The sequence below is a fragment of the Cyclopterus lumpus genome, chromosome 16 (assembly GCF_009769545.1).
Source record: "Cyclopterus lumpus isolate fCycLum1 chromosome 16, fCycLum1.pri, whole genome shotgun sequence".
NCBI classification, from domain to species: Eukaryota; Metazoa; Chordata; class Actinopteri; order Perciformes; family Cyclopteridae; genus Cyclopterus; species Cyclopterus lumpus.
In genome coordinates this window covers 16,248,326-16,260,859 of record NC_046981.1, presented here as the reverse complement: position 1 = coordinate 16,260,859, position 12,534 = coordinate 16,248,326, and positions in this window count along the sequence as shown.

Here is a 12,534-nt window from a genome sequence, read left to right as displayed (position 1 = left end):
CATGTGACGTACTGGGTGAATGTGGGCAGAGTGGAGGACGGAGGGGCATGGTTAAAGTCCCCAGAGAGAAGGAGGAGGGCATTGGGGTGTTGTGTCAGCAGCCTGCTCGTTGCTGAGTGGATGACGTCACAGGCCGCTTCAGCGTCAGCAGAGGGGGGGATGTACGCAGCCACCATGACAACATGCGAGAATTCCCTTGGCAGATAGTATGGCCTCATGCTAACAGCTAACAGCTCAATGTCCGTTGTGCAGGTCTGCTCTTTAACAGTGATGTGCCCAGAGTTACACCATCTATCATTAACAAACACTGCCAGTCCTCCTCCTTTCCTCGTACCGCTCTCCACTGTCCTGTCCGCCCGTATGATGCGGAACCCGTCCAGCGTAGCGTGCGTGTCCGGAATTAGCTCCGTTAGCCAAGTCTCCGTGAACACCATGAGGCTACACTGCCGGTATTCACTCTGATGGCGAGTTAGCGGCGCTAGCTCGTCCATCTTGTTGGAGAGAGACCTCACGTTTCCCATGATGATGGAGGGTAGGACGGGTTTGTAACGTCTTCTCCTGGCGCGACTTTCCGCCCCCGCCCGGCATCCACGTTTCTTCCTCCTCAACTCACGCGGAACATCGGGTCTCTCCACGGGTAGTAGCACCGCCGCGTCCCGGAATGCCAACAGTTGGTCCCTTGAAAAAACAACAACTGGACCATGGCTGCATGCTGGGTCCCCAGACACGGAGGTGAAACGTTCGATTAGCAGCAGATAGACCACGACAAGCTCGACGTGTCTAGCTGCCATAATGTACCGATTAGGAACGGTAACTAATATGACGGGGAAAAAGCGACAAGAAGTAACAAAATAACATAATGTAAGAAAAAAAAAAAAAAACTAGGTAGTGAGCAGGAGCTACTGTAAAAGGCAGCCACACGAGCGGTGCCGGTTGCTTATTGCAGTGTGTAGGAGCCTTTATACTACATTGACTATAACTGAATAAATATAGAATCTGCTGTTAGTGGTGGACAGATATATTGGCAAACTCTACTATACCCTCCCCTACCACTCAACGAAAGGCCCCTCCAACACACTACACCCCAGTACGCCATCAATCCCAAAATTTGTAAGAAAGAAAAGAAACAACTGTCAAACTGAAAAAAATCATGTCATGGTCTGATTTTTATTGAATTGTTAATCCTTAAGATGTATGTTTAAAAAATGCTATACTTCATGATTCTTTTTTGCTGAAACTAAATTGTATATATTTGCATACAATTTCTGTTGAAAGAAATGCTGTATACTTTGGACAAGACTGCTCACAAGAAATTGTCTGACATTGTCTTGTTATTAGTTGTTCAGATTTCTGAAGAATTCCATCGGATCACCAGCAAAGACCTCCTGGGGACTTTAAGTGCATCCCTTGAAAAATATGTCCCTGGCCTGCTGAGACTTTACGGGGCGAGGAAGGGAGCTTTTGGTCAGAAGATGGAAGACCTCCTGGAAAAGCTTGATGAACAGGTGAGTGAAGTGCATGAAGCTCAGCACATGCAAAGGTTAACCTGTTGGCCGGTCTACTTTTTTACCTCAAATGTTTTAGAACATAGTGTGTCACCGAAAAGACGGCAGCACTGAGAGGCCTGCCCATTTTTGTGCGGGACAACACAACAAAGTTTCTCCTGGAATATTTGGTAAGTAATGGAAACTGTAGGAAATAGACTTATGTAATATTACTGAAACCCAAAAACCTGCCGGCGGGATTCAAAAGCATGTTTTCTTTAGATTTTCATTAGCACTCAATCATGCATGTGTTGCTTTTCCTCAGGACACTGACGATAAAGAAAGAGTGCTCAGAGGTGCGTCTGTTGCCATCCTCACCGTTATAGAAGATGATGATGCTGCCTCATCACCAAATGTGCGAGATGTAGCAGTGTTGTTGGAAGGGACCATTGTTCTTCGTGACCTACCAGACCTCTCTACGGCCTTTTTGCCATGAACATTGATTACCCAAAGGAGATGAGGCATACCTTTGAAGCCATTCAAACTGTATTTTTCGAGCTTGGCTCTCGATGCTCACAGCGGATACGTTCTCTGAAAACTAAGCTTTTGCTTTAAATATTATTGGGGAAGCCAGACAGGACCTACATCTTTTTTTTTTATTTTTTTTTTTAGTGCATTGTTAGTTCTCATGTTTGTAAGTCACCTTTGTCTCTGGAAGAGATTCAGAGAACTTGTGGAAATATCAGTTGGCAGTTCACAATAGGGACATATCCAGTGTTTTAAGTATTCAAGTTCATTGTACTCAGGTATAAGTTAAGTGAATGTACATGCTTGCACATGTAAATATTTTAAGTCTGCCTGTAAAATAGAAATGTGTGGTATTGTGAATTCCAGTTTCCCAAAAATCTCATATCACTTCGCAATTGTCTCTATTTATGCCTTTGTATTTCATTGTAGATCAGAGTATTACTGCATAGTCAAGTTTAGATTGATTGCAGTACAATACTTTCACAAGATTTGTGGAAGTGTCAGTTGCCAGTTCACAAGAGGTGCTGATATATTTGTAGAATTTCAGCGTATGTATAACTGTTACTGGGCTAGTTCATTGTGGTTAGAGCTCATGGAAAACTTACACTTGTACTGCCACTTGACTATGTTGAGGTGGTTATGGCGGGGTAGTTGTAATGTGTTTCACATTACAACTACCTCGCCATACAAGTGTAAGTTTTCCATGAGCTTTAACCACAATGATAGTTCATTGTGGTTAAAGCTCATGGAAAACTTACTGTTACTGGGCCCAGTAACAGTAAGTTCTACAAGTTCTACAAATATGTCAGCACCTCCAAACTGACCTCCATTATTGTGTAAGTTTACTTAATGTTTAAAACCTGATTACCAAGTTTAAATAAACAAGGTTTTAACTAACTTTGAGCCGTGTGCCCTTTTTTTGCCCATATGTATTGCATTTATAGAGAATTTCTTTCATACAAATGTTTGTGAAGTTTGAGTGACACCCGTGAATCGCTGCATGTGATCATTGTGCAATACCTGCGCACCATCAGCAGCTTTCATTGATTAAAAGCCAGACTTCAGTGTGTGTCTGTGTGTGATGAAACGGATCGGATTGGCCAGTGAGCACTCTTTCTGTTGTTTGCTGCCCATCAACCGTATTTATGTCCGATTGCAGATTTTGATTGATGTACAACAGCAGTTTAGAAGAAACGTTCAACATGTCTGACGTTGAGGCGAGTGACGTTGAATCGTCGTCAGCAAAAAGGAATATTAAAATAACTTGGGCTTCTACACGGAAATGTGCCAGCAAAAGAGGAGTACAAAATGTAAACAAGCCAAAGGGTGTTTGGGAAACATACGTGCGTTGATGGCATCAAATGAAAATGTCAATTCAGTGACTGCTGAGCTTGCGAAGTTCATCAAGTGAAGTCTCTTGCTAGCTGGCCGACGGTCTCTTGCTGGCCGGCGGCTGCGGGCGAGCCGGCCGACTCCCTGCTCCATGCTGTTGCTCTGAGGCTGGTCGCCTCTCAGCGGTCCTGGTGCTCCGGTGGTCCGGTCCGTGGTTGGCGATTGCATTTTCCCCGGCTGGCATGGTTCTGCAGTGTTCCACCTCGCAGTTCCTTGGGCTCAACAGCTTCTCTGCTCCTCCGTTCGTCTCGGCCATCGGGGCGCCCCAATGTATCCACAGAGCCTCCCGCGGAGGGTTTGTTTGCTCCTGGCCTGATCGCTCCACGCTTTCCATCCCCTCCCTCTGGTCGGCCGAGTGCATCGCTGCAGCTCGTCATCACAACAACAGTCCCCAAGAGCGAGATGGTGGCAACGAAATTAGGAACTGTTACAGCTCCCCCACCACCCTCTACTCTTCCTGCTGACTCCACTCCCCAAAACCGGACTGGTACACTCCAAGATGTCGTCCTTTTATGCAGTTCTTTGGTTCCTGTATTTTAGTTTGTCTGTTCTGCTTTATTTTGTATTTGTAATTTTCTATTCCTCTATTGTATTCATTGCCTATATGACATTGTCTCCTTTGCCTCATGTATTTTCTGAAATGTTTACTTGTATTGATATGTTTTTACCTTGCTTCTATGTAGAGCACTTTGTAAACTCTGTTTTTAAAGGTGCTATATAAATAAATGTATTATTATTATTATTATCAAGTGTCATCAACATCATCTGCACACAGGGCAGCTCTGATAGAGCGGGTCGCTGCTCTAAAAAGGAAACATTGAACCTTTTAAGCCCCAAGCTATTTTCTAGGTTTCTGCTCGAAATATCATACCCAAACTAAAAAGGTTGTATCTCTGCAACCACAAAGGCTATTTGAATAATGTTGGTGTTATAATTAGGCGAAATGGGCATTTGGGCAATGTACCAATCCATATATTTCACTTTTATATTACTTATGGTGTTCAATACGTCCAAATATAGCAGTCTTTGTTGATTAGAAGAAGAAAAATGAATTTCTTTTTAAAAAAGCCAAAAATAAGCAACATTTGTGACTGTAAGCGCTAAATCGATTCATGTTGCTGTTCTTTTGTTCATATCTCAGAGATGCTTTGGTGCAGAAGGATCTTGAAAATACATTTAGAATCTCTGTGGAGTCCTCTTGCTTTTTGCTATCTGGCTTTTTCTGATAGCATCGAGCTACGGGTTTCTAGTTCCGGAAACGTGCTGAGTGTGCTGACTCCTGACAAAATGATGATTAGGATATTTTCATAATTCTTTCAGTTGGTGTTTGAGTTGTGTGGAAATGGCTTACTGTTTCTTGTAGCCCAAGTTCTCTTGTTTAATTTGATGTACAACATCAATATATGGGGCTTAAAAGGTAGGATCAAGTACGTTTGGAGAAACAAAGGTTACGGTTGAGGAAAGAAAAGGAACAATTGGAGCTTGAAACAGAGCTGGCAGTAACAAATGCAAAGCTCCATGTCTTGGAAATCAATTCATCACAGTGTGGTTCAAAATGTTCGGACGACATGAACTCTTATTTTGAAAGGAACACTTCTCAAAAAGCAATCCAATTAAGTCCCTGTGCCTACACATTTGTTCCAGTTAACATGGATGAAAGAGATCATGGGGTTTCTGTTTCTGATCCCATAACTCAACCACAAGTTGTCAGGCCTAAGCAAAGGCCAGCCACACAAACTGTGAATGAAAAGCAGGACGTGTGCAACCTCAAACCCAAACTCTGACTGATAACTATCAGAATGATATTGTAAATGTTATGCAGAGACAAAATGACATCGCTGCTCTACTGGTTTAGCAAAATCTGTGCTCTGTCCTTCCTGTACGAAATATTCCTGTGTTTGATGGAGACCCTTTTCAATACAGGTCTTTCATCAGAGCTTTTGAAAATGGAGTGGAGGAGAAGACAACTAATTGGAGTGACTGTTTACACTTTCTCGAACAATACACCAGGGGGCAGCCAAGAGACCTGGTGTGCAGTTGTTAACATTTACCTTCAGAACAAGGATACCAAAGAGCAGAGCACTTTGGAAAAAAATAACAAAATTGCATCTGCCTATATGGAAAAAATTGTCAGCTGGACACCTGTTAAAAGTGAAGCTTAAAGCATTGAAATCATTCTCTCTCTTTCTTCGAGGATGCTCACATCTAACAGAGCAAATGATGCATATGAAGGAACTGGACCTACCATCCATTATGAGAAGCATCATCTTGAAACTTCCTTATAAATTAAGGGAAAGGTGGAGAAATGTTGCTTGTGATCTGCAGGAGCGAAGTGGCCGGAGAGCACTGTTTAATGATCTTGTTATATTCATTGAAAAGCAGGTCAGAATTGCCTCGGATCCACTTTTTGGAAATATTCAGGATTCACAATCCACCAACTTGAAAGCCTCTAACATTGATCATTTGACACAAAGGAAAAAGGGAAGCAGCTTTGCCACGAATGTTACTGCAGTAAAAGAAGGAGTCATTACTCCGTATACCGAAAACAAGACTAAGTCTTTCTCTATTCACAACTGTCTGTTTTGTTTAAAAAGTTGTCACCCAATGGATAAATGAGAACAATGGGTCAAAAGAAGGTTGTAAATGCACATATTCTGTCAGGTCTTGAAGTGTCTGGCATGAGTGCAAATGATTTAATTGAGTTACCTGATGTTTTAACTCAAAATACCATGCCTGTTTCTGATCAATTGTCCTGTCTCAAGGATGTTAAGCTCCATGACATTGATGCGGCACTCTGAGATTCTTGGATGAAAAGTGCCTTACAAATAGAATGCATTATTATTATTATTGATGGAGATGTTGAGCTACTAATTGGAACTGATGCTTCAAAAGTCATGGAGCCTTGGGGGCTGATAAGCAGCCAGGATGAAGGGCCCTATGCAGGGAGAACCAGAGTTAGTTGGGTCATTAATGGTCCACTGCGTGGCAGAAGCAGTAAGAGTAAGAGTGGCTGCCCTGCTGTAACAGCCAACTGAATCTCTGTGAATCTCATCTGCAAGAAATGCTGGTTAAACAGTACAACCATGACTTTAATGAGAGATCATCAGAGGAGCAGATTGAAATGTCCAGAGAAGATATCAAGTTCATGAATGTTCAATTCAGTTTTAATTCAGTTTATTTTGTAGCCCAATATCACAAATTACAAATTTGACTCAGAGGGCTTTACACAGCACCACAACAGTATTAACAGGAGACCATTGCTGTATTGACTTACCTTTCAGACAGGGAAATTCTGTCTTGCCTAACAATCGCTGTGTGGCAGAACAGCGCCTACGGAGCCTGAAAAGAAAAATTGATAAGAATGGTCCATTTAAGTCAAAGGATGCGTGGCCTAAACTGGAGGTGGATCTTGATGCGATTTCAGCAGATGACCCAGAGGTCAAAAGGGTCTTAATGGTGAATGCTATCAAGGATTTGGAAAAAAATGCCACCAACCACCTGATCTCTTACTTTTCATCTTGGATTAGCCTTAAAAAGATCTGTGGCTTGGTTTCTGAAGGTCAAGGAAATTCTCTTGTTATTGGGACAGAAGAGAAATGAGTTTTGTGCTTCTGCAGGTCTCAGAAAGGACAATCTAAAGATTCAGGAACAAGAAGTGGAAAGAAGAGTTCTGAGCTTTAAAGTCACACTCAAAGGACAAAGCCTAACTCCTGAAGATCTTACAAAGGCGGAAAAATCAATCATTCAATAGGTACAAAAACACAAGTTCACAGTTGAAATTGCCTCACTCAAGGGTAGCTGTAAAAAAGTCCCCAAAGAAAGTCCACTGTACAAACTGGACCCAGTCATGGATGATGACCTCCTCAGAGTTGGAGGGCGGTTGAATAGAGCAGCATTGCCAGCAGAATCCAAACATCCAGTCACTTTGTCAAAAGATCTGCATGTATCCAAGCTCATTTTGAGCCATATCCATCATCAGCTGGGACATGCAGGAAGAAATCACATGTTGTCCAGGTTACAGCAAAAGTACTGGATCATTAATGCAAACTCTGCTGCCAGGAAAGTCATATCTGACTATGTTGTTTGTAGACGCAACAGAGGAAAGCTTGGTGAACAGAAGATGGCAGACTTGCCTGAGGAGAGAGTGTTGTCTGACAAAGCTCCTTTTACAAATGTTGGAGTTGACTATTTTGGGCCTGTAACAGGTTCTAGGCTGTCACATGCAGGTTTCTCCCCCCCAGCACCAAAGGATGAGCATACAACTGAATATGTTTAGGAATATTCTTTACACACTGTGTCTCTGCTCCCCTCTCTCGTGCCTCCAACTGTATGTTTCATATATAGGGCAGAGTAACTCAGGCCTTGATTCCCCGCAGCTGAGGCCAATTAGGCCTATTCCCGGCACCTGTTCCCATAACCACTCCCCCACACCCCTCCGCAGCTGAGCCTAACCACGCCCCAGCCACCACAGGGCCCTTTGATGTTAAGAGAGGAAGAAGTCTTCTTATAATATATGGAGTACTTTTCACCTGTCTTACCAGTCGTGCTGTCCACTTGGAAGTGGCTTATATATTGGATACAGACTCCTGTTTAAATGCAGTACGGAGATTCATCTGCAGACGAGGTCCAGTCGCCAATATCAGGACTGATAACGGCACAAACTTTGTTGGAGCCAACCGAGAGCTGAAGGAAAGTCTGGCTGTTGTGAATCATAGAAAAATTCAGAGGTCTTTGGTTCAGGAGGGCATAAAATGGAACTTTAACACTTCAGCAGTTTCCCATCAAGGCGGCATCTGGGAGCGCCTGATTCGTTCAGTGAAAAGTGTCCTCACCTCAATTCTTCAACAGCAAACTCTGGGCGATGAAGGGCTCCAGATCATTTTTTGTGAGGTTGAGGCAATACTAAATGATAGACCCATTACAAGAGTGTCAGACGACCCAGATGACCTTGAAGCTCTCACACCAAACCACATTCTAATTTTAAAGGGCAAACCAATCATGCCACCCGGACTGTTTGATAAAGATGCTCTATACATCAGGAAAAGATGGAAGCAAATACAGTACATGGCTGAACTGTTTTGGAAGAGTTGGATCTCTGAGTGTGATGATGCAAGAGAGACAAAAATGGACAAGGCCAAGAAGAAACCTCACTACTGGAGACATAGTTTGCCACAGCTCCAAGAGGATCTTGGATGATGGGAAAAGTGTTGGATGTAAGACCAGATGCAAAGGGTCTGGTGCGCACAGAGCGCACCAGACCAAACCAGACCCTTCAAACCCTTCAAACAAGAACCAGCATTCTGGAGAGGCCGGTGACAAAGCTCTGTCTGCTATTGGAAGCAGCAGTTTAGCATCATGGACTAATGCTTTCTCTACCTCTATCATTCTCTACCTCTATTTTCTCTCTTATTTTTCTTTTTGTAGGTTTATCAAGAAGATTCATTTAAGGTTAAATGCATGGCACACCTCGGATTCAAGACGAACAGTGCGGATTCCGTCCCGGTCGTGGAACAGTGGACCAGCTCTTTACCCTCGCAAGATTACTGGGAGTTTGCCCAACCAGTTTACATGTGCTTTGTAGACCTGGAGAAGGCTTTCGACCGGGTCCCTCAGGGGTTTTTGTGGGGGGTACTGCGGGAGTATGGGGTGCCGGATCCGTTAGCACGGGCCATCCGGTCTCTGTACGCCTGCAGTAGGAGCTGTGTTCGTCTCCTCGGTAGTAAGTCAGACACGTTCCCGGTGGGTGTTGGCCTCCGCCAGGGCTGCCCTTTATCACCGGTCCTGTTCATGACCTTCATGGACAGGATATCTAGGCGCAGCCAGGGTGCGGAGAGGATCCGGTTCGGGAGTCTCGGGATTGCCTCTCTGCTGTTTGTGGATGATGTGGTCCTGTTTGCCTCCTCGGACCGTGACCTCCAGCATTCACTGGGGCGTTTTGCAGCCGAGTGCGAAGCAGCAGGGATGAGAGTTAGCACCTCCAACTCTGAGGCCATGGTGCTCTGCCGGAAACCAGCGGATTGCTCCCTCCAGGTGGGGGCAAACTGCCTACCCCAAGCGAAGGAGTTCAAGTATCTCGGGGTCTTGTTCACAAGTGAGGGTAAGGTGGAGCGGGAGATCGACAGGCGGATCGGTGCGGCTGCAGCAGTAAAACAGGCGCTGTACCGGTCCGTCTTGGTGAAGAGGGAGCTGAGCCGGAAGGCAAAGCTCTCCATTTACTGGTCGGTCTACATTCCAACCCTCACCTATGGTCACGAACTCTGGGTCGTGACCGAAAGAACGAGATCTCGGATACAAGCGGCCGAAATGAGCTTCCTCCATAGGGTGGCCGGGCTCAGCCTTAGAGATAGGGTAAGGAGCTCGGACATCAGGGGGAGCTTGGAGTCGAGTCACTGCTCCTTCGTGTCGAAAGGAGTCAGCTGAGGTGGTTCGAGCATCTAGTCAGGATGCCTTCTGGACGCCTCCCATTAGAGGTTTTCCGGGCACGTCCAACTGGTAGGAGGCCCCGGGGAAGACCGAGGACACGCTGGAGGGATTATATCTCCCGGTTGACCTTGGAACGCCTCGGGATCCTCCAGAATGAGCTGGAAAGTGTTGCGGGTGAGAGGGAAGCCTGGGTCGGCCTGCTGAACCTGCTGCCACCGCGACCTGACCCCGGATAAGCGGGTGATAATGGATGGATGGATGGATGCATGGCACATAGAATATTCCTAATATCCTAGTTTTCCATTGGAATGTATGTTGCAGGAATAGCTCCGTTTGAGAATAATATATAATTGTGATTGTATGCACAATTACGGGCCGGAATGTTGGAGCTATTTATTTGATATTAGTATTTAGTTTTATTGACAAGTAGTATTGTTTAATCATTCAGGTTGTTGTTGCTTTTTTAGGTTAGATGTTTTGATATATTAGAATAGCTTTTTTCTTGTGATAGTTTTTAGTTTAGTTTAATTCTTTATTGTTGTCTAGATATATTTAGTCTCTCGGTTGTTCATTTGTTCGTTAATTGGGTAACACTGTGGGCACCTGTGGTTATATGTAGGAGTAGGCAGGTACAGGACCAGCATGCACCTTGGTAGGCCTATCGTTTTTTTACCAGCGCAGGAGAGGCAGCGTTAGGAGTTCCTTTGTTCTTTTGTTTGTTTGCTTGTTTTGTTTAGTTAAATAAATTATCAGAAAAACAGATTCCTGAATGGACAATGCTTTTTTGGATGCGTAAACCATAAACCCATGGTGGCAATTTGATTTATGTTTATTTTTGATTTATTGGACAGATGGCCACTACAGAAACCTTAGCCTCACAAGAATATCATAATTCTGTTAACAAGAAAATCCAAGTTGGCAAAACTCTAAAATACACTTATAGCAACATAAAATTTTATTGATTTGTAATGAAAAAGTTCTATCTCACTAAAACAAGAATTGTACATTTATTCAACACTGTGTTTGTTCACACATCTGTGTTTGTTTAAGGTAGAAATACATGGCACTGCAACAAGAATGTTTTTGTTAGCTTCACCGGATTAAGTGAACAAGAAAATTTAAGTTGTCAGAACCTTTGTCTAAACTTAGAAGTCAACTACTGGTCAACAGTTGAGGTATGGGGATATTCACAAGTATCCCATAGTGTCAGTGGAAATTAGACACAAAAAAACAACATAATGTAAACGTTGCAATTAGCTCCCGCCTTACGCACCCCCTAATCTTGGGAACAGATTGGCTGGGGTTCAACAAGTTAATGTTGAACCCCAGCACACATACCACATGACCCTGTCGGTCATGTGGTATGTGTGCTGTTCTCAGCAGTAACGCAAAGTTTTCCAACACTGCAGACGGGGAGGGGAAACCGACGGAGACCCGTGGAGACTCCACCGGCTCCCAAGTTTCACTCCATGGAAGATTTTCCACTCGGGCAGTTTCGGGACGATACTCCACCTTCAGCCTTTGACCAAGTGATCAGAATTGATGGTCAGCTGGTGCGCCATGACGCAGCACAGTCATATACACACTTTTCATTGATTAGGGCCAGGCTGTATAGAGTGAGCCGTGACACTCAGACAGGGCAGGAAAACACCTAGTTGCTGGTGCTGAAAAGCCTGCCAGGAAATGTTCCAGGCGCCTCACTATAACCCGATGGCTGGTCACATGGGATATGATAAAACACGAGACTAGATAATGACCCGATTTTATTGGCCGGGCATTCGGGCAGATATGCGGCGTTGGTGTGCGCACAAACCTCATAGTGAACCAGATTGAGACTCCTACGGGCGTGATGGTGCGGTCACGACCCTACAGATTACCTGAACACAAAAGAAAAGTGGTTCAGAGGGAATTGGCTGCTATGCTGGACATTTTGTGTGTCTACTGAGTGTTTCCTGATTGTTCATTCTCTTCACCTGCTCTCAGCCACTCCCCTGCCTCCCATTTGTTTCTCCCCAGTGTTTCCTGATTGGTCACCCCCTTCATCTGCTTTCCATGTGTTTGTCTCCTGATTTATCATTCCCTACACCTGTGGTTACCCAACCCATATACTCTCCTGGAAGTCCCTAGAAATGTGACGGCATCACATGAATGAGACGCGTCTTTGCATTGACTTTGTATGTAATCTACTCGCGCAAAGATTTGCTTGTTATAAACACAGCATTAGTCTTGGCCCCGAGCCGTAGCCAGAAATCCTCAGGGACTGTGACGGGAGGAAGAGTGATGGCATCATGCAGGTGGTCGCTGGGTGTGTTGGTTTGTACTGGATCGAAGATGATGGTGTCCATGAATTGCGGAGTGTGGATATTCTTTCTTCCAGCTCTGATTTTATAGGCCAGGCGGTAGCAGCTGACACAGTTGGATGGCAAGGTGAGTGGAGCCATAGTAGATGTGACAGACGCAGGGGCTCCAACCTTGAGCCCACAGCATTGTTCATGTTAAAACAAAGGAAACCGCTGATTCACAAAATGTCCTGTTGCAATTGGAGACACCCATCTGTGGTCCCTGTAGCGTTAGCTAGCTCCGAAGCTAACAGCAAGCTGGTAGTAGCCTCAGCAGGCTGTCCAGTCTGCAGAGCGTTAGACTTAAAGGGTCTAGTACGTGTTGGCTGGCATCGTACACTTAGTTTAAAACATGGATTAAAACAGCC